The following is a 26,720-nucleotide window of genomic DNA, read 5'->3' on the forward strand; positions in this document are numbered from 1 at the left end:
GCAGAATGCCTAAAGCCCAAAGCCGACAGGCAATAGCCAAAAGCCGAGAGCCGAAATCCCAGAACCCAAAGCCCGAAGTCCAAAACCGAAAGTCGTAAGTGGCATAGGTTGGTTAGTTTAGTGTGCGTCCAATGTAGGCGACCGGCTGACGTGAATAGGTTCTCTAGCCCAGTCGGCATCAAGTAGCTGGGAGTCGTATGTTGGTTAAGGCTGCATGTGAAGTAGGTTAAGGGTATCTGTAATTTTTTTGAGGCAAGCGAGCTACATCGTAGCGTGTTTAATTTTCTGATAGTTGGCTGCGTTCTAAGCAGCATACACGCTTAAGTGCATAGATTGGTTGGAGTAGGCTACGTCCGTCGCTGGTTACGTGCTCAGTTCGAGACTTACGTTTGGCTATCCTTCGTCTGCAGCGGTCTGCTCTGTTATGGAGGCTTCTTGCTCGCGGTCTTAGGTAAGTCGGGTTAGGCTGCTTCAGTGGCTGGCTACCTGACGAGTGGCATAGGTTGGTTGTTTTATGCTGCGTCCTGAAAAGCAACGCCCGGCGACTGACAAGTCACGCTTCCTTGAATCGTAGGCCACATATCTCTGCTGACAAGCCACACATACTTCGTCACAGGCCACCAAACTTCACCGACCTCTCGGCAGATGATCCAGAAGTGGTTTGCCATTGCCTTCTTCTGTGTATGTGCGGCTGATTTCGTACCACTACAGGAAATTTGCTGTGATCATGAAGGGCTTTGTGTAAGTACATGAGCTGTATGATGTATTAGATGAGCTTGTCATGTAATAGAGTTAAGTCTGTCCAAGAAAATATGTGGCACCATTTATCATTACAGTGCCGCTTGTAACTTTGATGTTGTATTTGCTGGTGCTGAGATTTCGAATGTCACCATATTTGTGGAAAGGAGAAAGGCTTTAAAGCACAGTGAAAGTAAAATATGTGGCAACAGAAGTTGAATGGGGCTCATCTGATGTGTGTGTGGGAAGTAGTTGCAGAGTTTTTAGTGACAGTAGTGGCTGCTGTTAAATGGCCTGTAACACCTTGTTGCTATCCACCTGACACAAAATAGGATGTTGGGGACCAATATTTCTCCAAGACACAGCATATTAATTGGCCCACAAAATGCAGCTCGTAGTTAGATCCACATAACTGTGTGTTCATAAGAGGGAACAGTACAACAATGCAATAATACAGACTGGTGTAAAACAAAGTGCTCAAATGCCACAATAAAAATAGTACAGATTTGAAGCTCCATTGTCAATAGGCATAGGAAACAGAATGAGGATAGACATTCGTAGCCTTTGGAGAAAGATTCCTCGTCACTAATGTGCGATGTACAGGAATATCAGTATGTTCGTCTTGCAGCGTCAAGTAATACGTGTTTAGCAATGGTGTGCTCCCCAGACTGCAAGTAGGTGTTCGATCAACTGTGTAATAAGAGTGTTGTTTCTGTCTTTTTTGGGGTGGGGCGAACTTGATATGTTGAATGTGATAGCATTTTTTTTCTGGTGATAGCTGCGGAGAAGCAGCTTGATTGATCCATGGGACTTTACTGAGGTTGAAGGCTGCGTCACCTGACCTGACTACTGGTTGCCAGGAAAAGAGTGGAGTATGTGCAGAAACACTTTGCTGGCTCTCTGATATGACAACAGGAAATCGGCTGTTATCATGAAGGACCTCATGTCTGCGAGAGATTGATCTCTGTCTCAACTTGACATGCGTTGTGTAAGTATACGAGAAATATGTTTATCAGATGATTTACACAATCGAATTCTTTGGCAAGATGACTAAATATTCCACCAACATGCACTTTATTATTTAGTGCATTTAAGATTTTATGTGTAAAATTGAACCGCTTTATCAGTTGAGAGATTTTTTCTATCACCAAATTGTTCACCTGCAAGGACGTTGTTTGAGATTAAGTTTATACATGTCTTTTTAAAATATTTTAGAGAATGCCGTTTGTAATGTAATTTGTCTATAAGTAGACATTCATTATTTTCAAACATGTTTTTCTCTGTTCTGATGGGGAAACTTGCTTGAAAATATTTTAAGAAGATATTTGGGATTGTGCTGAATTTTGAATCTGACTCCCAGTTTTCGTTATTTACGTGTGTCGTAAATTCTTTAATAGTGTCTGTATTTATAAGACCGAATCGTTTCCTGTAATTATGATAATTAGATATCGGTTCTATTTTTTTTATATATATATAATTACAAGTTGAGCGTAATGCTCAGAGAGCACATTTTTTTTCTGGTTCAGTAGAAATATGATCTTTCCTGGAACTGTCTATAAAGGCATTATCAGTAGCAGTACTGGAGTAATTTTGAGATTAAAGGATGTTAGCAGGGAGTTGAGACATTGTTTGTGGTAGCTTTCGGCAAGACAAGTAACTTTAAAGTCACCAGAAGTGAAAAATTATTTTTATACTTTATTCTCATAACTTTGTAGTGAAAGTTTTTATTCCAGGTATGATATATCTATATATATTCATACAGGTTGTGACCAGTAGCTAAATTGTGAGTTTGTTAAGGATTTGAGATGATTTATTGTATATGTATACTTGCCACTCTGGTCAGATTTCTGAGTTATTCTTATAAACTTTCTGTGAAGCAAAGCAGCATCTTTCAAACACTTGCCCTCAATTTAGCAAGTGCCAGGATGAGGGAGTAACATTCATATGGCTACAAGAAAGAGTTTGGCTATTTATCTAACCTTATAAGCTTCAAGCATTATTCCCTTCCAGTATTTGAACTGAACTGCTGTTATGTTACTCCAGTTATGTAGAACATAATAAAATTACGTTGTATTCTGCTTGGAATTTTATTTGTGTTTGTGTCACACAGGCAGAGGTTATTAAACATGCAGTTTATGTACAAAAATTTGTGAAAGAGTATTGAAGGGGAAATCATTCCCTAGGGCGGCATGCACACGTCAGGAGCTCTTGTATGAGCCTGTGAGAGAGGGAGCTTGTTGTTTGAGTGTCAATACCCATATTTGAATTGGTAAGTTGTGTATCCGTTTGTTTGTAGTGATCATGACAAAATTTGCCTTGTGAAAGTGGAAGGAGTGTGTCCATTGGCTGAGGTAGAAATGTTAACTGTGTGAAGAAGTAAAACTTTTTGTTCTTAGAGGAGTGTGATGCATGTACGGAGGAATCTTGATTTGTATAATGTGAATGTATTTTGTCTTTCTAGGGGTAGCGGATTACAAGAAATAGAATGTTCCTCCAGATTCTACTGGGCGGCGTGCTGTGTGTCACCTGACCTGCGTACTGCTTGCCAGAGAAGCATTGGAGTATGTGCGGCAACAGTTGGCAGACTGAGTTGATTTCAGAACAGGAAACTTACTGCCATGACTGGCGTATGTAGTTCATGTGCAGCGAGTTGGTAGCGAGGATGTTTCCATGTGGGAGTTTCGGTTTCTAGTTTGTTCTGTGATGTCTCTGGTCTGTTCTTTCCGCGCATCACGTAGTTCATTTGGGTCGGCACTATAATTCTTTGTGGCCACGTTCTTAGAGATGTGAAAGAAGACTGGCATTGGGAATATTTGTCTCGGTTGGTAGTGAGGTCGTGCTTCGGTTTAGTTAATGTTTGAATGCTAAAATGATTTTGAGTTCATAATGGCAAATATTTAGTCTCTTCAAATGCCTTAATGCAAGAATCATTGCTGTAAGTTTCTGTGTGGGAACAGTGTGCCTCTTGGGTTGTAAGTGGGTTACGGAATTATCTGGTGTTCTCATTTGTCGGTAGGTGTACAATCAACTGCAGAATAAGAGTGCTGATTCTGTATGCATTTCTGTCTTTTGTGGGGGGGTGGGGTGGAACTAGTTGTGTTGAATCTCTTATAAAATTCCAAAGTCCAATTCCAAAGACCAAAGCCCAAAGGCGGTAGGCCGTAGGCCGAAACCTAAAGACGTAGGCCCGAGGCCGGAGGCCGGAAGCCTGTCGCTGGAAGCTGGAGGCCCGAAGCCGGAAGCCGGTAGGCCGTAGGCTGAAAGTGGAGTGCAGAATGCCTAAAGCCCAAAGCCGACAGGCAATAGCCAAAAGCCGAGAGCCGAAATCCCAGAACCCAAAGCCCGAAGTCCAAAACCGAAAGTCGTAAGTGGCATAGGTTGGTTAGTTTAGTGTGCGTCCAATGTAGGCGACCGGCTGACGTGATTAGGTGCTTTAGCCGAGGCTGCTTCAAGCAGCTGGGAGTCGTATGTTGGTCAAGGCTGCATGTGAAGTAGGTTAAGGGTATCTAGATGTGTTGAATCTCTTATCAAATTCCAAAGTCCAATTCCAAAGACCAAAGCCCAAAGGCGGTAGGCCGTAGGCCGAAACCTAAAGACGTAGGCCCGAGGCCGGAGGCCGGAAGCCTGTCGCTGGAAGCTGGAGGCCCGAAGCCGGAAGCCGGTAGGCCGTAGGCTGAAAGTGGAGTGCAGAATGCCTAAAGCCCAAAGCCGACAGGCAATAGCCAAAAGCCGAGAGCCGAAATCCCAGAACCCAAAGCCCGAAGTCCAAAACCGAAAGTCGTAAGTGGCATAGGTTGGTTAGTTTAGTGTGCGTCCAATGTAGGCGACCGGCTGACGTGAATAGGTTCTCTAGCCCAGTCGGCATCAAGTAGCTGGGAGTCGTATGTTGGTTAAGGCTGCATGTGAAGTAGGTTAAGGGTATCTGTAATTTTTTTGAGGCAAGCGAGCTACATCGTAGCGTGTTTAATTTTCTGATAGTTGGCTGCGTTCTAAGCAGCATACACGCTTAAGTGCATAGATTGGTTGGAGTAGGCTACGTCCGTCGCTGGTTACGTGCTCAGTTCGAGACTTACGTTTGGCTATCCTTCGTCTGCAGCGGTCTGCTCTGTTATGGAGGCTTCTTGCTCGCGGTCTTAGGTAAGTCGGGTTAGGCTGCTTCAGTGGCTGGCTACCTGACGAGTGGCATAGGTTGGTTGTTTTATGCTGCGTCCTGAAAAGCAACGCCCGGCGACTGACAAGTCACGCTTCCTTGAATCGTAGGCCACATATCTCTGCTGACAAGCCACACATACTTCGTCACAGGCCACCAAACTTCACCGACCTCTTGGCAGATGATCCAGAAGTGGTTTGCCATTGCCTTCTTCTGTGTATGTGCGGCTGATTTCGTACCACTACAGGAAATTTGCTGTGATCATGAAGGGCTTTGTGTAAGTACATGAGCTGTATGATGTATTAGATGAGCTTGTCATGTAATAGAGTTAAGTCTGTCCAAGAAAATATGTGGCACCATTTATCATTACAGTGCCGCTTGTAACTTTGATGTTGTATTTGCTGGTGCTGAGATTTCGAATGTCACCATATTTGTGGAAAGGAGAAAGGCTTTAAAGCACAGTGAAAGTAAAATATGTGGCAACAGAAGTTGAATGGGGCTCATCTGATGTGTGTGTGGGAAGTAGTTGCAGAGTTTTTAGTGACAGTAGTGGCTGCTGTTAAATGGCCTGTAACACCTTGTTGCTATCCACCTGACACAAAATAGGATGTTGGGGACCAATATTTCTCCAAGACACAGCATATTAATTGGCCCACAAAATGCAGCTCGTAGTTAGATCCACATAACTGTGTGTTCATAAGAGGGAACAGTACAACAATGCAATAATACAGACTGGTGTAAAACAAAGTGCTCAAATGCCACAATAAAAATAGTACAGATTTGAAGCTCCATTGTCAATAGGCATAGGAAACAGAATGAGGATAGACATTCGTAGCCTTTGGAGAAAGATTCCTCGTCACTAATGTGCGATGTACAGGAATATCAGTATGTTCGTCTTGCAGCGTCAAGTAATACGTGTTTAGCAATGGTGTGCTCCCCAGACTGCAAGTAGGTGTTCGATCAACTGTGTAATAAGAGTGTTGTTTCTGTCTTTTTTGGGGTGGGGCGAACTTGATATGTTGAATGTGATAGCATTTTTTTTCTGGTGATAGCTGCGGAGAAGCAGCTTGATTGATCCATGGGACTTTACTGAGGTTGAAGGCTGCGTCACCTGACCTGACTACTGGTTGCCAGGAAAAGAGTGGAGTATGTGCAGAAACACTTTGCTGGCTCTCTGATATGACAACAGGAAATCGGCTGTTATCATGAAGGACCTCATGTCTGCGAGAGATTGATCTCTGTCTCAACTTGACATGCGTTGTGTAAGTATACGAGAAATATGTTTATCAGATGATTTACACAATCGAATTCTTTGGCAAGATGACTAAATATTCCACCAACATGCACTTTATTATTTAGTGCATTTAAGATTTTATGTGTAAAATTGAACCGCTTTATCAGTTGAGAGATTTTTTCTATCACCAAATTGTTCACCTGCAAGGACGTTGTTTGAGATTAAGTTTATACATGTCTTTTTAAAATATTTTAGAGAATGCCGTTTGTAATGTAATTTGTCTATAAGTAGACATTCATTATTTTCAAACATGTTTTTCTCTGTTCTGATGGGGAAACTTGCTTGAAAATATTTTAAGAAGATATTTGGGATTGTGCTGAATTTTGAATCTGACTCCCAGTTTTCGTTATTTACGTGTGTCGTAAATTCTTTAATAGTGTCTGTATTTATAAGACCGAATCGTTTCCTGTAATTATGATAATTAGATATCGGTTCTATTTTTTTTATATATATATATATATATATATAATTACAAGTTGAGCGTAATGCTCAGAGAGCACATTTTTTTTCTGGTTCAGTAGAAATATGATCTTTCCTGGAACTGTCTATAAAGGCATTATCAGTAGCAGTACTGGAGTAATTTTGAGATTAAAGGATGTTAGCAGGGAGTTGAGACATTGTTTGTGGTAGCTTTCGGCAAGACAAGTAACTTTAAAGTCACCAGAAGTGAAAAATTATTTTTATACTTTATTCTCATAACTTTGTAGTGAAAGTTTTTATTCCAGGTATGATATATCTATATATATTCATACAGGTTGTGACCAGTAGCTAAATTGTGAGTTTGTTAAGGATTTGAGATGATTTATTGTATATGTATACTTGCCACTCTGGTCAGATTTCTGAGTTATTCTTATAAACTTTCTGTGAAGCAAAGCAGCATCTTTCAAACACTTGCCCTCAATTTAGCAAGTGCCAGGATGAGGGAGTAACATTCATATGGCTACAAGAAAGAGTTTGGCTATTTATCTAACCTTATAAGCTTCAAGCATTATTCCCTTCCAGTATTTGAACTGAACTGCTGTTATGTTACTCCAGTTATGTAGAACATAATAAAATTACGTTGTATTCTGCTTGGAATTTTATTTGTGTTTGTGTCACACAGGCAGAGGTTATTAAACATGCAGTTTATGTACAAAAATTTGTGAAAGAGTATTGAAGGGGAAATCATTCCCTAGGGCGGCATGCACACGTCAGGAGCTCTTGTATGAGCCTGTGAGAGAGGGAGCTTGTTGTTTGAGTGTCAATACCCATATTTGAATTGGTAAGTTGTGTATCCGTTTGTTTGTAGTGATCATGACAAAATTTGCCTTGTGAAAGTGGAAGGAGTGTGTCCATTGGCTGAGGTAGAAATGTTAACTGTGTGAAGAAGTAAAACTTTTTGTTCTTAGAGGAGTGTGATGCATGTACGGAGGAATCTTGATTTGTATAATGTGAATGTATTTTGTCTTTCTAGGGGTAGCGGATTACAAGAAATAGAATGTTCCTCCAGATTCTACTGGGCGGCGTGCTGTGTGTCACCTGACCTGCGTACTGCTTGCCAGAGAAGCATTGGAGTATGTGCGGCAACAGTTGGCAGACTGAGTTGATTTCAGAACAGGAAACTTACTGCCATGACTGGCGTATGTAGTTCATGTGCAGCGAGTTGGTAGCGAGGATGTTTCCATGTGGGAGTTTCGGTTTCTAGTTTGTTCTGTGATGTCTCTGGTCTGTTCTTTCCGCGCATCACGTAGTTCATTTGGGTCGGCACTATAATTCTTTGTGGCCACGTTCTTAGAGATGTGAAAGAAGACTGGCATTGGGAATATTTGTCTCGGTTGGTAGTGAGGTCGTGCTTCGGTTTAGTTAATGTTTGAATGCTAAAATGATTTTGAGTTCATAATGGCAAATATTTAGTCTCTTCAAATGCCTTAATGCAAGAATCATTGCTGTAAGTTTCTGTGTGGGAACAGTGTGCCTCTTGGGTTGTAAGTGGGTTACGGAATTATCTGGTGTTCTCATTTGTCGGTAGGTGTACAATCAACTGCAGAATAAGAGTGCTGATTCTGTATGCATTTCTGTCTTTTGTGGGGGGGTGGGGTGGAACTAGTTGTGTTGAATCTCTTATAAAATTCCAAAGTCCAATTCCAAAGACCAAAGCCCAAAGGCGGTAGGCCGTAGGCCGAAACCTAAAGACGTAGGCCCGAGGCCGGAGGCCGGAAGCCTGTCGCTGGAAGCTGGAGGCCCGAAGCCGGAAGCCGGTAGGCCGTAGGCTGAAAGTGGAGTGCAGAATGCCTAAAGCCCAAAGCCGACAGGCAATAGCCAAAAGCCGAGAGCCGAAATCCCAGAACCCAAAGCCCGAAGTCCAAAACCGAAAGTCGTAAGTGGCATAGGTTGGTTAGTTTAGTGTGCGTCCAATGTAGGCGACCGGCTGACGTGATTAGGTGCTTTAGCCGAGGCTGCTTCAAGCAGCTGGGAGTCGTATGTTGGTCAAGGCTGCATGTGAAGTAGGTTAAGGGTATCTAGATGTGTTGAATCTCTTATCAAATTCCAAAGTCCAATTCCAAAGACCAAAGCCCAAAGGCGGTAGGCCGTAGGCCGAAACCTAAAGACGTAGGCCCGAGGCCGGAGGCCGGAAGCCTGTCGCTGGAAGCTGGAGGCCCGAAGCCGGAAGCCGGTAGGCCGTAGGCTGAAAGTGGAGTGCAGAATGCCTAAAGCCCAAAGCCGACAGGCAATAGCCAAAAGCCGAGAGCCGAAATCCCAGAACCCAAAGCCCGAAGTCCAAAACCGAAAGTCGTAAGTGGCATAGGTTGGTTAGTTTAGTGTGCGTCCAATGTAGGCGACCGGCTGACGTGATTAGGTGCTTTAGCCGAGGCTGCTTCAAGCAGCTGGGAGTCGTATGTTGGTCAAGGCTGCATGTGAAGTAGGTTAAGGGTATCTAGATGTGTTGAATCTCTTATCAAATTCCAAAGTCCAATTCCAAAGACCAAAGCCCAAAGGCGGTAGGCCGTAGGCCGAAACCTAAAGACGTAGGCCCGAGGCCGGAGGCCGGAAGCCTGTCGCTGGAAGCTGGAGGCCCGAAGCCGGAAGCCGGTAGGCCGTAGGCTGAAAGTGGAGTGCAGAATGCCTAAAGCCCAAAGCCGACAGGCAATAGCCAAAAGCCGAGAGCCGAAATCCCAGAACCCAAAGCCCGAAGTCCAAAACCGAAAGTCGTAAGTGGCATAGGTTGGTTAGTTTAGTGTGCGTCCAATGTAGGCGACCGGCTGACGTGAATAGGTTCTCTAGCCCAGTCGGCATCAAGTAGCTGGGAGTCGTATGTTGGTTAAGGCTGCATGTGAAGTAGGTTAAGGGTATCTGTAATTTTTTTGAGGCAAGCGAGCTACATCGTAGCGTGTTTAATTTTCTGATAGTTGGCTGCGTTCTAAGCAGCATACACGCTTAAGTGCATAGATTGGTTGGAGTAGGCTACGTCCGTCGCTGGTTACGTGCTCAGTTCGAGACTTACGTTTGGCTATCCTTCGTCTGCAGCGGTCTGCTCTGTTATGGAGGCTTCTTGCTCGCGGTCTTAGGTAAGTCGGGTTAGGCTGCTTCAGTGGCTGGCTACCTGACGAGTGGCATAGGTTGGTTGTTTTATGCTGCGTCCTGAAAAGCAACGCCCGGCGACTGACAAGTCACGCTTCCTTGAATCGTAGGCCACATATCTCTGCTGACAAGCCACACATACTTCGTCACAGGCCACCAAACTTCACCGACCTCTTGGCAGATGATCCAGAAGTGGTTTGCCATTGCCTTCTTCTGTGTATGTGCGGCTGATTTCGTACCACTACAGGAAATTTGCTGTGATCATGAAGGGCTTTGTGTAAGTACATGAGCTGTATGATGTATTAGATGAGCTTGTCATGTAATAGAGTTAAGTCTGTCCAAGAAAATATGTGGCACCATTTATCATTACAGTGCCGCTTGTAACTTTGATGTTGTATTTGCTGGTGCTGAGATTTCGAATGTCACCATATTTGTGGAAAGGAGAAAGGCTTTAAAGCACAGTGAAAGTAAAATATGTGGCAACAGAAGTTGAATGGGGCTCATCTGATGTGTGTGTGGGAAGTAGTTGCAGAGTTTTTAGTGACAGTAGTGGCTGCTGTTAAATGGCCTGTAACACCTTGTTGCTATCCACCTGACACAAAATAGGATGTTGGGGACCAATATTTCTCCAAGACACAGCATATTAATTGGCCCACAAAATGCAGCTCGTAGTTAGATCCACATAACTGTGTGTTCATAAGAGGGAACAGTACAACAATGCAATAATACAGACTGGTGTAAAACAAAGTGCTCAAATGCCACAATAAAAATAGTACAGATTTGAAGCTCCATTGTCAATAGGCATAGGAAACAGAATGAGGATAGACATTCGTAGCCTTTGGAGAAAGATTCCTCGTCACTAATGTGCGATGTACAGGAATATCAGTATGTTCGTCTTGCAGCGTCAAGTAATACGTGTTTAGCAATGGTGTGCTCCCCAGACTGCAAGTAGGTGTTCGATCAACTGTGTAATAAGAGTGTTGTTTCTGTCTTTTTTGGGGTGGGGCGAACTTGATATGTTGAATGTGATAGCATTTTTTTTCTGGTGATAGCTGCGGAGAAGCAGCTTGATTGATCCATGGGACTTTACTGAGGTTGAAGGCTGCGTCACCTGACCTGACTACTGGTTGCCAGGAAAAGAGTGGAGTATGTGCAGAAACACTTTGCTGGCTCTCTGATATGACAACAGGAAATCGGCTGTTATCATGAAGGACCTCATGTCTGCGAGAGATTGATCTCTGTCTCAACTTGACATGCGTTGTGTAAGTATACGAGAAATATGTTTATCAGATGATTTACACAATCGAATTCTTTGGCAAGATGACTAAATATTCCACCAACATGCACTTTATTATTTAGTGCATTTAAGATTTTATGTGTAAAATTGAACCGCTTTATCAGTTGAGAGATTTTTTCTATCACCAAATTGTTCACCTGCAAGGACGTTGTTTGAGATTAAGTTTATACATGTCTTTTTAAAATATTTTAGAGAATGCCGTTTGTAATGTAATTTGTCTATAAGTAGACATTCATTATTTTCAAACATGTTTTTCTCTGTTCTGATGGGGAAACTTGCTTGAAAATATTTTAAGAAGATATTTGGGATTGTGCTGAATTTTGAATCTGACTCCCAGTTTTCGTTATTTACGTGTGTCGTAAATTCTTTAATAGTGTCTGTATTTATAAGACCGAATCGTTTCCTGTAATTATGATAATTAGATATCGGTTCTATTTTTTTTATATATATATATATATATATATAATTACAAGTTGAGCGTAATGCTCAGAGAGCACATTTTTTTTCTGGTTCAGTAGAAATATGATCTTTCCTGGAACTGTCTATAAAGGCATTATCAGTAGCAGTACTGGAGTAATTTTGAGATTAAAGGATGTTAGCAGGGAGTTGAGACATTGTTTGTGGTAGCTTTCGGCAAGACAAGTAACTTTAAAGTCACCAGAAGTGAAAAATTATTTTTATACTTTATTCTCATAACTTTGTAGTGAAAGTTTTTATTCCAGGTATGATATATCTATATATATTCATACAGGTTGTGACCAGTAGCTAAATTGTGAGTTTGTTAAGGATTTGAGATGATTTATTGTATATGTATACTTGCCACTCTGGTCAGATTTCTGAGTTATTCTTATAAACTTTCTGTGAAGCAAAGCAGCATCTTTCAAACACTTGCCCTCAATTTAGCAAGTGCCAGGATGAGGGAGTAACATTCATATGGCTACAAGAAAGAGTTTGGCTATTTATCTAACCTTATAAGCTTCAAGCATTATTCCCTTCCAGTATTTGAACTGAACTGCTGTTATGTTACTCCAGTTATGTAGAACATAATAAAATTACGTTGTATTCTGCTTGGAATTTTATTTGTGTTTGTGTCACACAGGCAGAGGTTATTAAACATGCAGTTTATGTACAAAAATTTGTGAAAGAGTATTGAAGGGGAAATCATTCCCTAGGGCGGCATGCACACGTCAGGAGCTCTTGTATGAGCCTGTGAGAGAGGGAGCTTGTTGTTTGAGTGTCAATACCCATATTTGAATTGGTAAGTTGTGTATCCGTTTGTTTGTAGTGATCATGACAAAATTTGCCTTGTGAAAGTGGAAGGAGTGTGTCCATTGGCTGAGGTAGAAATGTTAACTGTGTGAAGAAGTAAAACTTTTTGTTCTTAGAGGAGTGTGATGCATGTACGGAGGAATCTTGATTTGTATAATGTGAATGTATTTTGTCTTTCTAGGGGTAGCGGATTACAAGAAATAGAATGTTCCTCCAGATTCTACTGGGCGGCGTGCTGTGTGTCACCTGACCTGCGTACTGCTTGCCAGAGAAGCATTGGAGTATGTGCGGCAACAGTTGGCAGACTGAGTTGATTTCAGAACAGGAAACTTACTGCCATGACTGGCGTATGTAGTTCATGTGCAGCGAGTTGGTAGCGAGGATGTTTCCATGTGGGAGTTTCGGTTTCTAGTTTGTTCTGTGATGTCTCTGGTCTGTTCTTTCCGCGCATCACGTAGTTCATTTGGGTCGGCACTATAATTCTTTGTGGCCACGTTCTTAGAGATGTGAAAGAAGACTGGCATTGGGAATATTTGTCTCGGTTGGTAGTGAGGTCGTGCTTCGGTTTAGTTAATGTTTGAATGCTAAAATGATTTTGAGTTCATAATGGCAAATATTTAGTCTCTTCAAATGCCTTAATGCAAGAATCATTGCTGTAAGTTTCTGTGTGGGAACAGTGTGCCTCTTGGGTTGTAAGTGGGTTACGGAATTATCTGGTGTTCTCATTTGTCGGTAGGTGTACAATCAACTGCAGAATAAGAGTGCTGATTCTGTATGCATTTCTGTCTTTTGTGGGGGGGGTGGGGTGGAACTAGTTGTGTTGAATCTCTTATAAAATTCCAAAGTCCAATTCCAAAGACCAAAGCCCAAAGGCGGTAGGCCGTAGGCCGAAACCTAAAGACGTAGGCCCGAGGCCGGAGGCCGGAAGCCTGTCGCTGGAAGCTGGAGGCCCGAAGCCGGAAGCCGGTAGGCCGTAGGCTGAAAGTGGAGTGCAGAATGCCTAAAGCCCAAAGCCGACAGGCAATAGCCAAAAGCCGAGAGCCGAAATCCCAGAACCCAAAGCCCGAAGTCCAAAACCGAAAGTCGTAAGTGGCATAGGTTGGTTAGTTTAGTGTGCGTCCAATGTAGGCGACCGGCTGACGTGATTAGGTGCTTTAGCCGAGGCTGCTTCAAGCAGCTGGGAGTCGTATGTTGGTCAAGGCTGCATGTGAAGTAGGTTAAGGGTATCTAGATGTGTTGAATCTCTTATCAAATTCCAAAGTCCAATTCCAAAGACCAAAGCCCAAAGGCGGTAGGCCGTAGGCCGAAACCTAAAGACGTAGGCCCGAGGCCGGAGGCCGGAAGCCTGTCGCTGGAAGCTGGAGGCCCGAAGCCGGAAGCCGGTAGGCCGTAGGCTGAAAGTGGAGTGCAGAATGCCTAAAGCCCAAAGCCGACAGGCAATAGCCAAAAGCCGAGAGCCGAAATCCCAGAACCCAAAGCCCGAAGTCCAAAACCGAAAGTCGTAAGTGGCATAGGTTGGTTAGTTTAGTGTGCGTCCAATGTAGGCGACCGGCTGACGTGAATAGGTTCTCTAGCCCAGTCGGCATCAAGTAGCTGGGAGTCGTATGTTGGTTAAGGCTGCATGTGAAGTAGGTTAAGGGTATCTGTAATTTTTTTGAGGCAAGCGAGCTACATCGTAGCGTGTTTAATTTTCTGATAGTTGGCTGCGTTCTAAGCAGCATACACGCTTAAGTGCATAGATTGGTTGGAGTAGGCTACGTCCGTCGCTGGTTACGTGCTCAGTTCGAGACTTACGTTTGGCTATCCTTCGTCTGCAGCGGTCTGCTCTGTTATGGAGGCTTCTTGCTCGCGGTCTTAGGTAAGTCGGGTTAGGCTGCTTCAGTGGCTGGCTACCTGACGAGTGGCATAGGTTGGTTGTTTTATGCTGCGTCCTGAAAAGCAACGCCCGGCGACTGACAAGTCACGCTTCCTTGAATCGTAGGCCACATATCTCTGCTGACAAGCCACACATACTTCGTCACAGGCCACCAAACTTCACCGACCTCTTGGCAGATGATCCAGAAGTGGTTTGCCATTGCCTTCTTCTGTGTATGTGCGGCTGATTTCGTACCACTACAGGAAATTTGCTGTGATCATGAAGGGCTTTGTGTAAGTACATGAGCTGTATGATGTATTAGATGAGCTTGTCATGTAATAGAGTTAAGTCTGTCCAAGAAAATATGTGGCACCATTTATCATTACAGTGCCGCTTGTAACTTTGATGTTGTATTTGCTGGTGCTGAGATTTCGAATGTCACCATATTTGTGGAAAGGAGAAAGGCTTTAAAGCACAGTGAAAGTAAAATATGTGGCAACAGAAGTTGAATGGGGCTCATCTGATGTGTGTGTGGGAAGTAGTTGCAGAGTTTTTAGTGACAGTAGTGGCTGCTGTTAAATGGCCTGTAACACCTTGTTGCTATCCACCTGACACAAAATAGGATGTTGGGGACCAATATTTCTCCAAGACACAGCATATTAATTGGCCCACAAAATGCAGCTCGTAGTTAGACACATAACTGTGTGTTCATAAGAGGGAACAGTACAACAATGCAATAATACAGACTGGTGTAAAACAAAGTGCTCAAATGCCACAATAAAAATAGTACAGATTTGAAGCTCCATTGTCAATAGGCATAGGAAACAGAATGAGGATAGACATTCGTAGCCTTTGGAGAAAGATTCCTCGTCACTAATGTGCGATGTACAGGAATATCAGTATGTTCGTCTTGCAGCGTCAAGTAATACGTGTTTAGCAATGGTGTGCTCCCCAGACTGCAAGTAGGTGTTCGATCAACTGTGTAATAAGAGTGTTGTTTCTGTCTTTTTTGGGGTGGGGCGAACTTGATATGTTGAATGTGATAGCATTTTTTTTCTGGTGATAGCTGCGGAGAAGCAGCTTGATTGATCCATGGGACTTTACTGAGGTTGAAGGCTGCGTCACCTGACCTGACTACTGGTTGCCAGGAAAAGAGTGGAGTATGTGCAGAAACACTTTGCTGGAAACACTTTGCTGGCTCTCTGATATGACAACAGGAAATCGGCTGTTATCATGAAGGACCTCATGTCTGCGAGAGATTGATCTCTGTCTCAACTTGACATGCGTTGTGTAAGTATACGAGAAATATGTTTATCAGATGATTTACACAATCGAATTCTTTGGCAAGATGACTAAATATTCCACCAACATGCACTTTATTATTTAGTGCATTTAAGATTTTATGTGTAAAATTGAACCGCTTTATCAGTTGAGAGATTTTTTCTATCACCAAATTGTTCACCTGCAAGGACGTTGTTTGAGATTAAGTTTATACATGTCTTTTTAAAATATTTTAGAGAATGCCGTTTGTAATGTAATTTGTCTATAAGTAGACATTCATTATTTTCAAACATGTTTTTCTCTGTTCTGATGGGGAAACTTGCTTGAAAATATTTTAAGAAGATATTTGGGATTGTGCTGAATTTTGAATCTGACTCCCAGTTTTCGTTATTTACGTGTGTCGTAAATTCTTTAATAGTGTCTGTATTTATAAGACCGAATCGTTTCCTGTAATTATGATAATTAGATATCGGTTCTATTTTTTTTATATATATATAATTACAAGTTGAGCGTAATGCTCAGAGAGCACATTTTTTTTCTGGTTCAGTAGAAATATGATCTTTCCTGGAACTGTCTATAAAGGCATTATCAGTAGCAGTACTGGAGTAATTTTGAGATTAAAGGATGTTAGCAGGGAGTTGAGACATTGTTTGTGGTAGCTTTCGGCAAGACAAGTAACTTTAAAGTCACCAGAAGTGAAAAATTATTTTTATACTTTATTCTCATAACTTTGTAGTGAAAGTTTTTATTCCAGGTATGATATATCTATATATATTCATACAGGTTGTGACCAGTAGCTAAATTGTGAGTTTGTTAAGGATTTGAGATGATTTATTGTATATGTATACTTGCCACTCTGGTCAGATTTCTGAGTTATTCTTATAAACTTTCTGTGAAGCAAAGCAGCATCTTTCAAACACTTGCCCTCAATTTAGCAAGTGCCAGGATGAGGGAGTAACATTCATATGGCTACAAGAAAGAGTTTGGCTATTTATCTAACCTTATAAGCTTCAAGCATTATTCCCTTCCAGTATTTGAACTGAACTGCTGTTATGTTACTCCAGTTATGTAGAACATAATAAAATTACGTTGTATTCTGCTTGGAATTTTATTTGTGTTTGTGTCACACAGGCAGAGGTTATTAAACATGCAGTTTATGTACAAAAATTTGTGAAAGAGTATTGAAGGGGAAATCATTCCCTAGGGCGGCATGCACACGTCAGGAGCTCTTGTATGAGCCTGTGAGAGAGGGAGCTTGTTGTTTGAGTGTCAATACCCATATTTGAATTGGTAAGTTGTGTATCCGTTTGTTTGTAGTGATCATGACAAAATTTGCCTTGTGAAAGTGGAAGGAGTGTGTCCATTGGCTGAGGTAGAAATGTTAACTGTGTGAAGAAGTAAAACTTTTTGTTCTTAGAGGAGTGTGATGCATGTACGGAGGAATCTTGATTTGTATAATGTGAATGTATTTTGTCTTTCTAGGGGTAGCGGATTACAAGAAATAGAATGTTCCTCCAGATTCTACTGGGCGGCGTGCTGTGTGTCACCTGACCTGCGTACTGCTTGCCAGAGAAGCATTGGAGTATGTGCGGCAACAGTTGGCAGACTGAGTTGATTTCAGAACAGGAAACTTACTGCCATGACTGGCGTATGTAGTTCATGTGCAGCGAGTTGGTAGCGAGGATGTTTCCATGTGGGAGTTTCGGTTTCTAGTTTGTTCTGTGATGTCTCTGGTCTGTTCTTTCCGCGCATCACGTAGTTCATTTGGGTCGGCACTATAATTCTTTGTGGCCACGTTCTTAGAGATGTGAAAGAAGACTGGCATTGGGAATATTTGTCTCGGTTGGTAGTGAGGTCGTGCTTCGGTTTAGTTAATGTTTGAATGCTAAAATGATTTTGAGTTCATAATGGCAAATATTTAGTCTCTTCAAATGCCTTAATGCAAGAATCATTGCTGTAAGTTTCTGTGTGGGAACAGTGTGCCTCTTGGGTTGTAAGTGGGTTACGGAATTATCTGGTGTTCTCATTTGTCGGTAGGTGTACAATCAACTGCAGAATAAGAGTGCTGATTCTGTATGCATTTCTGTCTTTTGTGGGGGGGTGGGGTGGAACTAGTTGTGTTGAATCTCTTATAAAATTCCAAAGTCCAATTCCAAAGACCAAAGCCCAAAGGCGGTAGGCCGTAGGCCGAAACCTAAAGACGTAGGCCCGAGGCCGGAGGCCGGAAGCCTGTCGCTGGAAGCTGGAGGCCCGAAGCCGGAAGCCGGTAGGCCGTAGGCTGAAAGTGGAGTGCAGAATGCCTAAAGCCCAAAGCCGACAGGCAATAGCCAAAAGCCGAGAGCCGAAATCCCAGAACCCAAAGCCCGAAGTCCAAAACCGAAAGTCGTAAGTGGCATAGGTTGGTTAGTTTAGTGTGCGTCCAATGTAGGCGACCGGCTGACGTGATTAGGTGCTTTAGCCGAGGCTGCTTCAAGCAGCTGGGAGTCGTATGTTGGTCAAGGCTGCATGTGAAGTAGGTTAAGGGTATCTAGATGTGTTGAATCTCTTATCAAATTCCAAAGTCCAATTCCAAAGACCAAAGCCCAAAGGCGGTAGGCCGTAGGCCGAAACCTAAAGACGTAGGCCCGAGGCCGGAGGCCGGAAGCCTGTCGCTGGAAGCTGGAGGCCCGAAGCCGGAAGCCGGTAGGCCGTAGGCTGAAAGTGGAGTGCAGAATGCCTAAAGCCCAAAGCCGACAGGCAATAGCCAAAAGCCGAGAGCCGAAATCCCAGAACCCAAAGCCCGAAGTCCAAAACCGAAAGTCGTAAGTGGCATAGGTTGGTTAGTTTAGTGTGCGTCCAATGTAGGCGACCGGCTGACGTGAATAGGTTCTCTAGCCCAGTCGGCATCAAGTAGCTGGGAGTCGTATGTTGGTTAAGGCTGCATGTGAAGTAGGTTAAGGGTATCTGTAATTTTTTTGAGGCAAGCGAGCTACATCGTAGCGTGTTTAATTTTCTGATAGTTGGCTGCGTTCTAAGCAGCATACACGCTTAAGTGCATAGATTGGTTGGAGTAGGCTACGTCCGTCGCTGGTTACGTGCTCAGTTCGAGACTTACGTTTGGCTATCCTTCGTCTGCAGCGGTCTGCTCTGTTATGGAGGCTTCTTGCTCGCGGTCTTAGGTAAGTCGGGTTAGGCTGCTTCAGTGGCTGGCTACCTGACGAGTGGCATAGGTTGGTTGTTTTATGCTGCGTCCTGAAAAGCAACGCCCGGCGACTGACAAGTCACGCTTCCTTGAATCGTAGGCCACATATCTCTGCTGACAAGCCACACATACTTCGTCACAGGCCACCAAACTTCACCGACCTCTTGGCAGATGATCCAGAAGTGGTTTGCCATTGCCTTCTTCTGTGTATGTGCGGCTGATTTCGTACCACTACAGGAAATTTGCTGTGATCATGAAGGGCTTTGTGTAAGTACATGAGCTGTATGATGTATTAGATGAGCTTGTCATGTAATAGAGTTAAGTCTGTCCAAGAAAATATGTGGCACCATTTATCATTACAGTGCCGCTTGTAACTTTGATGTTGTATTTGCTGGTGCTGAGATTTCGAATGTCACCATATTTGTGGAAAGGAGAAAGGCTTTAAAGCACAGTGAAAGTAAAATATGTGGCAACAGAAGTTGAATGGGGCTCATCTGATGTGTGTGTGGGAAGTAGTTGCAGAGTTTTTAGTGACAGTAGTGGCTGCTGTTAAATGGCCTGTAACACCTTGTTGCTATCCACCTGACACAAAATAGGATGTTGGGGACCAATATTTCTCCAAGACACAGCATATTAATTGGCCCACAAAATGCAGCTCGTAGTTAGATCCACATAACTGTGTGTTCATAAGAGGGAACAGTACAACAATGCAATAATACAGACTGGTGTAAAACAAAGTGCTCAAATGCCACAATAAAAATAGTACAGATTTGAAGCTCCATTGTCAATAGGCATAGGAAACAGAATGAGGATAGACATTCGTAGCCTTTGGAGAAAGATTCCTCGTCACTAATGTGCGATGTACAGGAATATCAGTATGTTCGTCTTGCAGCGTCAAGTAATACGTGTTTAGCAATGGTGTGCTCCCCAGACTGCAAGTAGGTGTTCGATCAACTGTGTAATAAGAGTGTTGTTTCTGTCTTTTTTGGGGTGGGGCGAACTTGATATGTTGAATGTGATAGCATTTTTTTTCTGGTGATAGCTGCGGAGAAGCAGCTTGATTGATCCATGGGACTTTACTGAGGTTGAAGGCTGCGTCACCTGACCTGACTACTGGTTGCCAGGAAAAGAGTGGAGTATGTGCAGAAACACTTTGCTGGCTCTCTGATATGACAACAGGAAATCGGCTGTTATCATGAAGGACCTCATGTCTGCGAGAGATTGATCTCTGTCTCAACTTGACATGCGTTGTGTAAGTATACGAGAAATATGTTTATCAGATGATTTACACAATCGAATTCTTTGGCAAGATGACTAAATATTCCACCAACATGCACTTTATTATTTAGTGCATTTAAGATTTTATGTGTAAAATTGAACCGCTTTATCAGTTGAGAGATTTTTTCTATCACCAAATTGTTCACCTGCAAGGACGTTGTTTGAGATTAAGTTTATACATGTCTTTTTAAAATATTTTAGAGAATGCCGTTTGTAATGTAATTTGTCTATAAGTAGACATTCATTATTTTCAAACATGTTTTTCTCTGTTCTGATGGGGAAACTTGCTTGAAAATATTTTAAGAAGATATTTGGGATTGTGCTGAATTTTGAATCTGACTCCCAGTTTTCGTTATTTACGTGTGTCGTAAATTCTTTAATAGTGTCTGTATTTATAAGACCGAATCGTTTCCTGTAATTATGATAATTAGATATCGGTTCTATTTTTTTTATATATATATATATATATATATAATTACAAGTTGAGCGTAATGCTCAGAGAGCACATTTTTTTTCTGGTTCAGTAGAAATATGATCTTTCCTGGAACTGTCTATAAAGGCATTATCAGTAGCAGTACTGGAGTAATTTTGAGATTAAAGGATGTTAGCAGGGAGTTGAGACATTGTTTGTGGTAGCTTTCGGCAAGACAAGTAACTTTAAAGTCACCAGAAGTGAAAAATTATTTTTATACTTTATTCTCATAACTTTGTAGTGAAAGTTTTTATTCCAGGTATGATATATCTATATATATTCATACAGGTTGTGACCAGTAGCTAAATTGTGAGTTTGTTAAGGATTTGAGATGATTTATTGTATATGTATACTTGCCACTCTGGTCAGATTTCTGAGTTATTCTTATAAACTTTCTGTGAAGCAAAGCAGCATCTTTCAAACACTTGCCCTCAATTTAGCAAGTGCCAGGATGAGGGAGTAACATTCATATGGCTACAAGAAAGAGTTTGGCTATTTATCTAACCTTATAAGCTTCAAGCATTATTCCCTTCCAGTATTTGAACTGAACTGCTGTTATGTTACTCCAGTTATGTAGAACATAATAAAATTACGTTGTATTCTGCTTGGAATTTTATTTGTGTTTGTGTCACACAGGCAGAGGTTATTAAACATGCAGTTTATGTACAAAAATTTGTGAAAGAGTATTGAAGGGGAAATCATTCCCTAGGGCGGCATGCACACGTCAGGAGCTCTTGTATGAGCCTGTGAGAGAGGGAGCTTGTTGTTTGAGTGTCAATACCCATATTTGAATTGGTAAGTTGTGTATCCGTTTGTTTGTAGTGATCATGACAAAATTTGCCTTGTGAAAGTGGAAGGAGTGTGTCCATTGGCTGAGGTAGAAATGTTAACTGTGTGAAGAAGTAAAACTTTTTGTTCTTAGAGGAGTGTGATGCATGTACGGAGGAATCTTGATTTGTATAATGTGAATGTATTTTGTCTTTCTAGGGGTAGCGGATTACAAGAAATAGAATGTTCCTCCAGATTCTACTGGGCGGCGTGCTGTGTGTCACCTGACCTGCGTACTGCTTGCCAGAGAAGCATTGGAGTATGTGCGGCAACAGTTGGCAGACTGAGTTGATTTCAGAACAGGAAACTTACTGCCATGACTGGCGTATGTAGTTCATGTGCAGCGAGTTGGTAGCGAGGATGTTTCCATGTGGGAGTTTCGGTTTCTAGTTTGTTCTGTGATGTCTCTGGTCTGTTCTTTCCGCGCATCACGTAGTTCATTTGGGTCGGCACTATAATTCTTTGTGGCCACGTTCTTAGAGATGTGAAAGAAGACTGGCATTGGGAATATTTGTCTCGGTTGGTAGTGAGGTCGTGCTTCGGTTTAGTTAATGTTTGAATGCTAAAATGATTTTGAGTTCATAATGGCAAATATTTAGTCTCTTCAAATGCCTTAATGCAAGAATCATTGCTGTAAGTTTCTGTGTGGGAACAGTGTGCCTCTTGGGTTGTAAGTGGGTTACGGAATTATCTGGTGTTCTCATTTGTCGGTAGGTGTACAATCAACTGCAGAATAAGAGTGCTGATTCTGTATGCATTTCTGTCTTTTGTGGGGGGGTGGGGTGGAACTAGTTGTGTTGAATCTCTTATAAAATTCCAAAGTCCAATTCCAAAGACCAAAGCCCAAAGGCGGTAGGCCGTAGGCCGAAACCTAAAGACGTAGGCCCGAGGCCGGAGGCCGGAAGCCTGTCGCTGGAAGCTGGAGGCCCGAAGCCGGAAGCCGGTAGGCCGTAGGCTGAAAGTGGAGTGCAGAATGCCTAAAGCCCAAAGCCGACAGGCAATAGCCAAAAGCCGAGAGCCGAAATCCCAGAACCCAAAGCCCGAAGTCCAAAACCGAAAGTCGTAAGTGGCATAGGTTGGTTAGTTTAGTGTGCGTCCAATGTAGGCGACCGGCTGACGTGATTAGGTGCTTTAGCCGAGGCTGCTTCAAGCAGCTGGGAGTCGTATGTTGGTCAAGGCTGCATGTGAAGTAGGTTAAGGGTATCTAGATGTGTTGAATCTCGTTTATCAAATTCCAAAGTCCAATTCCAAAGACCAAAGCCCAAAGGCGGTAGGCCGTAGGCCGAAACCTAAAGACGTAGGCCCGAGGCCGGAGGCCGGAAGCCTGTCGCTGGAAGCTGGAGGCCCGAAGCCGGAAGCCGGTAGGCCGTAGGCTGAAAGTGGAGTGCAGAATGCCTAAAGCCCAAAGCCGACAGGCAATAGCCAAAAGCCGAGAGCCGAAATCCCAGAACCCAAAGCCCGAAGTCCAAAACCGAAAGTCGTAAGTGGCATAGGTTGGTTAGTTTAGTGTGCGTCCAATGTAGGCGACCGGCTGACGTGAATAGGTTCTCTAGCCCAGTCGGCATCAAGTAGCTGGGAGTCGTATGTTGGTTAAGGCTGCATGTGAAGTAGGTTAAGGGTATCTGTAATTTTTTTGAGGCAAGCGAGCTACATCGTAGCGTGTTTAATTTTCTGATAGTTGGCTGCGTTCTAAGCAGCATACACGCTTAAGTGCATAGATTGGTTGGAGTAGGCTACGTCCGTCGCTGGTTACGTGCTCAGTTCGAGACTTACGTTTGGCTATCCTTCGTCTGCAGCGGTCTGCTCTGTTATGGAGGCTTCTTGCTCGCGGTCTTAGGTAAGTCGGGTTAGGCTGCTTCAGTGGCTGGCTACCTGACGAGTGGCATAGGTTGGTTGTTTTATGCTGCGTCCTGAAAAGCAACGCCCGGCGACTGACAAGTCACGCTTCCTTGAATCGTAGGCCACATATCTCTGCTGACAAGCCACACATACTTCGTCACAGGCCACCAAACTTCACCGACCTCTTGGCAGATGATCCAGAAGTGGTTTGCCATTGCCTTCTTCTGTGTATGTGCGGCTGATTTCGTACCACTACAGGAAATTTGCTGTGATCATGAAGGGCTTTGTGTAAGTACATGAGCTGTATGATGTATTAGATGAGCTTGTCATGTAATAGAGTTAAGTCTGTCCAAGAAAATATGTGGCACCATTTATCATTACAGTGCCGCTTGTAACTTTGATGTTGTATTTGCTGGTGCTGAGATTTCGAATGTCACCATATTTGTGGAAAGGAGAAAGGCTTTAAAGCACAGTGAAAGTAAAATATGTGGCAACAGAAGTTGAATGGGGCTCATCTGATGTGTGTGTGGGAAGTAGTTGCAGAGTTTTTAGTGACAGTAGTGGCTGCTGTTAAATGGCCTGTAACACCTTGTTGCTATCCACCTGACACAAAATAGGATGTTGGGGACCAATATTTCTCCAAGACACAGCATATTAATTGGCCCACAAAATGCAGCTCGTAGTTAGATCCACATAACTGTGTGTTCATAAGAGGGAACAGTACAACAATGCAATAATACAGACTGGTGTAAAACAAAGTGCTCAAATGCCACAATAAAAATAGTACAGATTTGAAGCTCCATTGTCAATAGGCATAGGAAACAGAATGAGGATAGACATTCGTAGCCTTTGGAGAAAGATTCCTCGTCACTAATGTGCGATGTACAGGAATATCAGTATGTTCGTCTTGCAGCGTCAAGTAATACGTGTTTAGCAATGGTGTGCTCCCCAGACTGCAAGTAGGTGTTCGATCAACTGTGTAATAAGAGTGTTGTTTCTGTCTTTTTTGGGGTGGGGCGAACTTGATATGTTGAATGTGATAGCATTTTTTTTCTGGTGATAGCTGCGGAGAAGCAGCTTGATTGATCCATGGGACTTTACTGAGGTTGAAGGCTGCGTCACCTGACCTGACTACTGGTTGCCAGGAAAAGAGTGGAGTATGTGCAGAAACACTTTGCTGGCTCTCTGATATGACAACAGGAAATCGGCTGTTATCATGAAGGACCTCATGTCTGCGAGAGATTGATCTCTGTCTCAACTTGACATGCGTTGTGTAAGTATACGAGAAATATGTTTATCAGATGATTTACACAATCGAATTCTTTGGCAAGATGACTAAATATTCCACCAACATGCACTTTATTATTTAGTGCATTTAAGATTTTATGTGTAAAATTGAACCGCTTTATCAGTTGAGAGATTTTTTCTATCACCAAATTGTTCACCTGCAAGGACGTTGTTTGAGATTAAGTTTATACATGTCTTTTTAAAATATTTTAGAGAATGCCGTTTGTAATGTAATTTGTCTATAAGTAGACATTCATTATTTTCAAACATGTTTTTCTCTGTTCTGATGGGGAAACTTGCTTGAAAATATTTTAAGAAGATATTTGGGATTGTGCTGAATTTTGAATCTGACTCCCAGTTTTCGTTATTTACGTGTGTCGTAAATTCTTTAATAGTGTCTGTATTTATAAGACCGAATCGTTTCCTGTAATTATGATAATTAGATATCGGTTCTATTTTTTTTATATATATATATATATATATATATAATTACAAGTTGAGCGTAATGCTCAGAGAGCACATTTTTTTTCTGGTTCAGTAGAAATATGATCTTTCCTGGAACTGTCTATAAAGGCATTATCAGTAGCAGTACTGGAGTAATTTTGAGATTAAAGGATGTTAGCAGGGAGTTGAGACATTGTTTGTGGTAGCTTTCGGCAAGACAAGTAACTTTAAAGTCACCAGAAGTGAAAAATTATTTTTATACTTTATTCTCATAACTTTGTAGTGAAAGTTTTTATTCCAGGTATGATATATCTATATATATTCATACAGGTTGTGACCAGTAGCTAAATTGTGAGTTTGTTAAGGATTTGAGATGATTTATTGTATATGTATACTTGCCACTCTGGTCAGATTTCTGAGTTATTCTTATAAACTTTCTGTGAAGCAAAGCAGCATCTTTCAAACACTTGCCCTCAATTTAGCAAGTGCCAGGATGAGGGAGTAACATTCATATGGCTACAAGAAAGAGTTTGGCTATTTATCTAACCTTATAAGCTTCAAGCATTATTCCCTTCCAGTATTTGAACTGAACTGCTGTTATGTTACTCCAGTTATGTAGAACATAATAAAATTACGTTGTATTCTGCTTGGAATTTTATTTGTGTTTGTGTCACACAGGCAGAGGTTATTAAACATGCAGTTTATGTACAAAAATTTGTGAAAGAGTATTGAAGGGGAAATCATTCCCTAGGGCGGCATGCACACGTCAGGAGCTCTTGTATGAGCCTGTGAGAGAGGGAGCTTGTTGTTTGAGTGTCAATACCCATATTTGAATTGGTAAGTTGTGTATCCGTTTGTTTGTAGTGATCATGACAAAATTTGCCTTGTGAAAGTGGAAGGAGTGTGTCCATTGGCTGAGGTAGAAATGTTAACTGTGTGAAGAAGTAAAACTTTTTGTTCTTAGAGGAGTGTGATGCATGTACGGAGGAATCTTGATTTGTATAATGTGAATGTATTTTGTCTTTCTAGGGGTAGCGGATTACAAGAAATAGAATGTTCCTCCAGATTCTACTGGGCGGCGTGCTGTGTGTCACCTGACCTGCGTACTGCTTGCCAGAGAAGCATTGGAGTATGTGCGGCAACAGTTGGCAGACTGAGTTGATTTCAGAACAGGAAACTTACTGCCATGACTGGCGTATGTAGTTCATGTGCAGCGAGTTGGTAGCGAGGATGTTTCCATGTGGGAGTTTCGGTTTCTAGTTTGTTCTGTGATGTCTCTGGTCTGTTCTTTCCGCGCATCACGTAGTTCATTTGGGTCGGCACTATAATTCTTTGTGGCCACGTTCTTAGAGATGTGAAAGAAGACTGGCATTGGGAATATTTGTCTCGGTTGGTAGTGAGGTCGTGCTTCGGTTTAGTTAATGTTTGAATGCTAAAATGATTTTGAGTTCATAATGGCAAATATTTAGTCTCTTCAAATGCCTTAATGCAAGAATCATTGCTGTAAGTTTCTGTGTGGGAACAGTGTGCCTCTTGGGTTGTAAGTGGGTTACGGAATTATCTGGTGTTCTCATTTGTCGGTAGGTGTACAATCAACTGCAGAATAAGAGTGCTGATTCTGTATGCATTTCTGTCTTTTGTGGGGGGGGTGGGGTGGAACTAGTTGTGTTGAATCTCTTATAAAATTCCAAAGTCCAATTCCAAAGACCAAAGCCCAAAGGCGGTAGGCCGTAGGCCGAAACCTAAAGACGTAGGCCCGAGGCCGGAGGCCGGAAGCCTGTCGCTGGAAGCTGGAGGCCCGAAGCCGGAAGCCGGTAGGCCGTAGGCTGAAAGTGGAGTGCAGAATGCCTAAAGCCCAAAGCCGACAGGCAATAGCCAAAAGCCGAGAGCCGAAATCCCAGAACCCAAAGCCCGAAGTCCAAAACCGAAAGTCGTAAGTGGCATAGGTT

General features: G+C 42.5%; 6 long non-coding RNA genes across 6 annotated transcripts; all 6 read left to right on the forward strand.

The window, feature by feature from the left end:
• The first annotated feature begins 80 nt into the window (after positions 1 to 80).
• Positions 81 to 3,797, forward strand: LOC147871976 (uncharacterized). Its single transcript, XR_015538123.1, has 3 exons — positions 81 to 741; positions 1,517 to 1,726; positions 3,200 to 3,797. It is a non-coding gene; the product is annotated as an uncharacterized LOC147871976 (long non-coding RNA).
• A 712-nt stretch (positions 3,798 to 4,509) lies between these two features.
• Positions 4,510 to 8,233, forward strand: LOC147871977 (uncharacterized). Its single transcript, XR_015538120.1, has 3 exons — positions 4,510 to 5,165; positions 5,941 to 6,150; positions 7,636 to 8,233. It is a non-coding gene; the product is annotated as an uncharacterized LOC147871977 (long non-coding RNA).
• A 1,128-nt stretch (positions 8,234 to 9,361) lies between these two features.
• On the forward strand, positions 9,362 to 13,085 carry LOC147871978 (uncharacterized). Its single transcript, XR_015538116.1, has 3 exons — positions 9,362 to 10,017; positions 10,793 to 11,002; positions 12,488 to 13,085. It is a non-coding gene; the product is annotated as an uncharacterized LOC147871978 (long non-coding RNA).
• Positions 13,086 to 15,350: 2,265 nt separating this feature from the next.
• LOC147871979 (uncharacterized) lies at positions 15,351 to 17,522 on the forward strand. Its single transcript, XR_015538125.1, has 2 exons — positions 15,351 to 15,451; positions 16,925 to 17,522. It is a non-coding gene; the product is annotated as an uncharacterized LOC147871979 (long non-coding RNA).
• Positions 17,523 to 18,234: 712 nt separating this feature from the next.
• On the forward strand, positions 18,235 to 21,958 carry LOC147871980 (uncharacterized). The gene is made up of 3 exons (XR_015538102.1): positions 18,235 to 18,890; positions 19,666 to 19,875; positions 21,361 to 21,958. It is a non-coding gene; the product is annotated as an uncharacterized LOC147871980 (long non-coding RNA).
• A 713-nt stretch (positions 21,959 to 22,671) lies between these two features.
• LOC147871981 (uncharacterized) lies at positions 22,672 to 26,398 on the forward strand. The gene is made up of 3 exons (XR_015538100.1): positions 22,672 to 23,328; positions 24,104 to 24,313; positions 25,801 to 26,398. It is a non-coding gene; the product is annotated as an uncharacterized LOC147871981 (long non-coding RNA).
• The last annotated feature ends 322 nt before the right edge of the window (positions 26,399 to 26,720 follow it).

Source organism: Zootermopsis nevadensis, unplaced genomic scaffold, assembly GCF_977971745.1.
Source record: "Zootermopsis nevadensis isolate Lab colony 2312 unplaced genomic scaffold, Znev_1.0 Znev_ptg000033l, whole genome shotgun sequence".
Lineage (NCBI taxonomy): Eukaryota > Metazoa > Arthropoda > Insecta > Blattodea > Termopsidae > Zootermopsis > Zootermopsis nevadensis.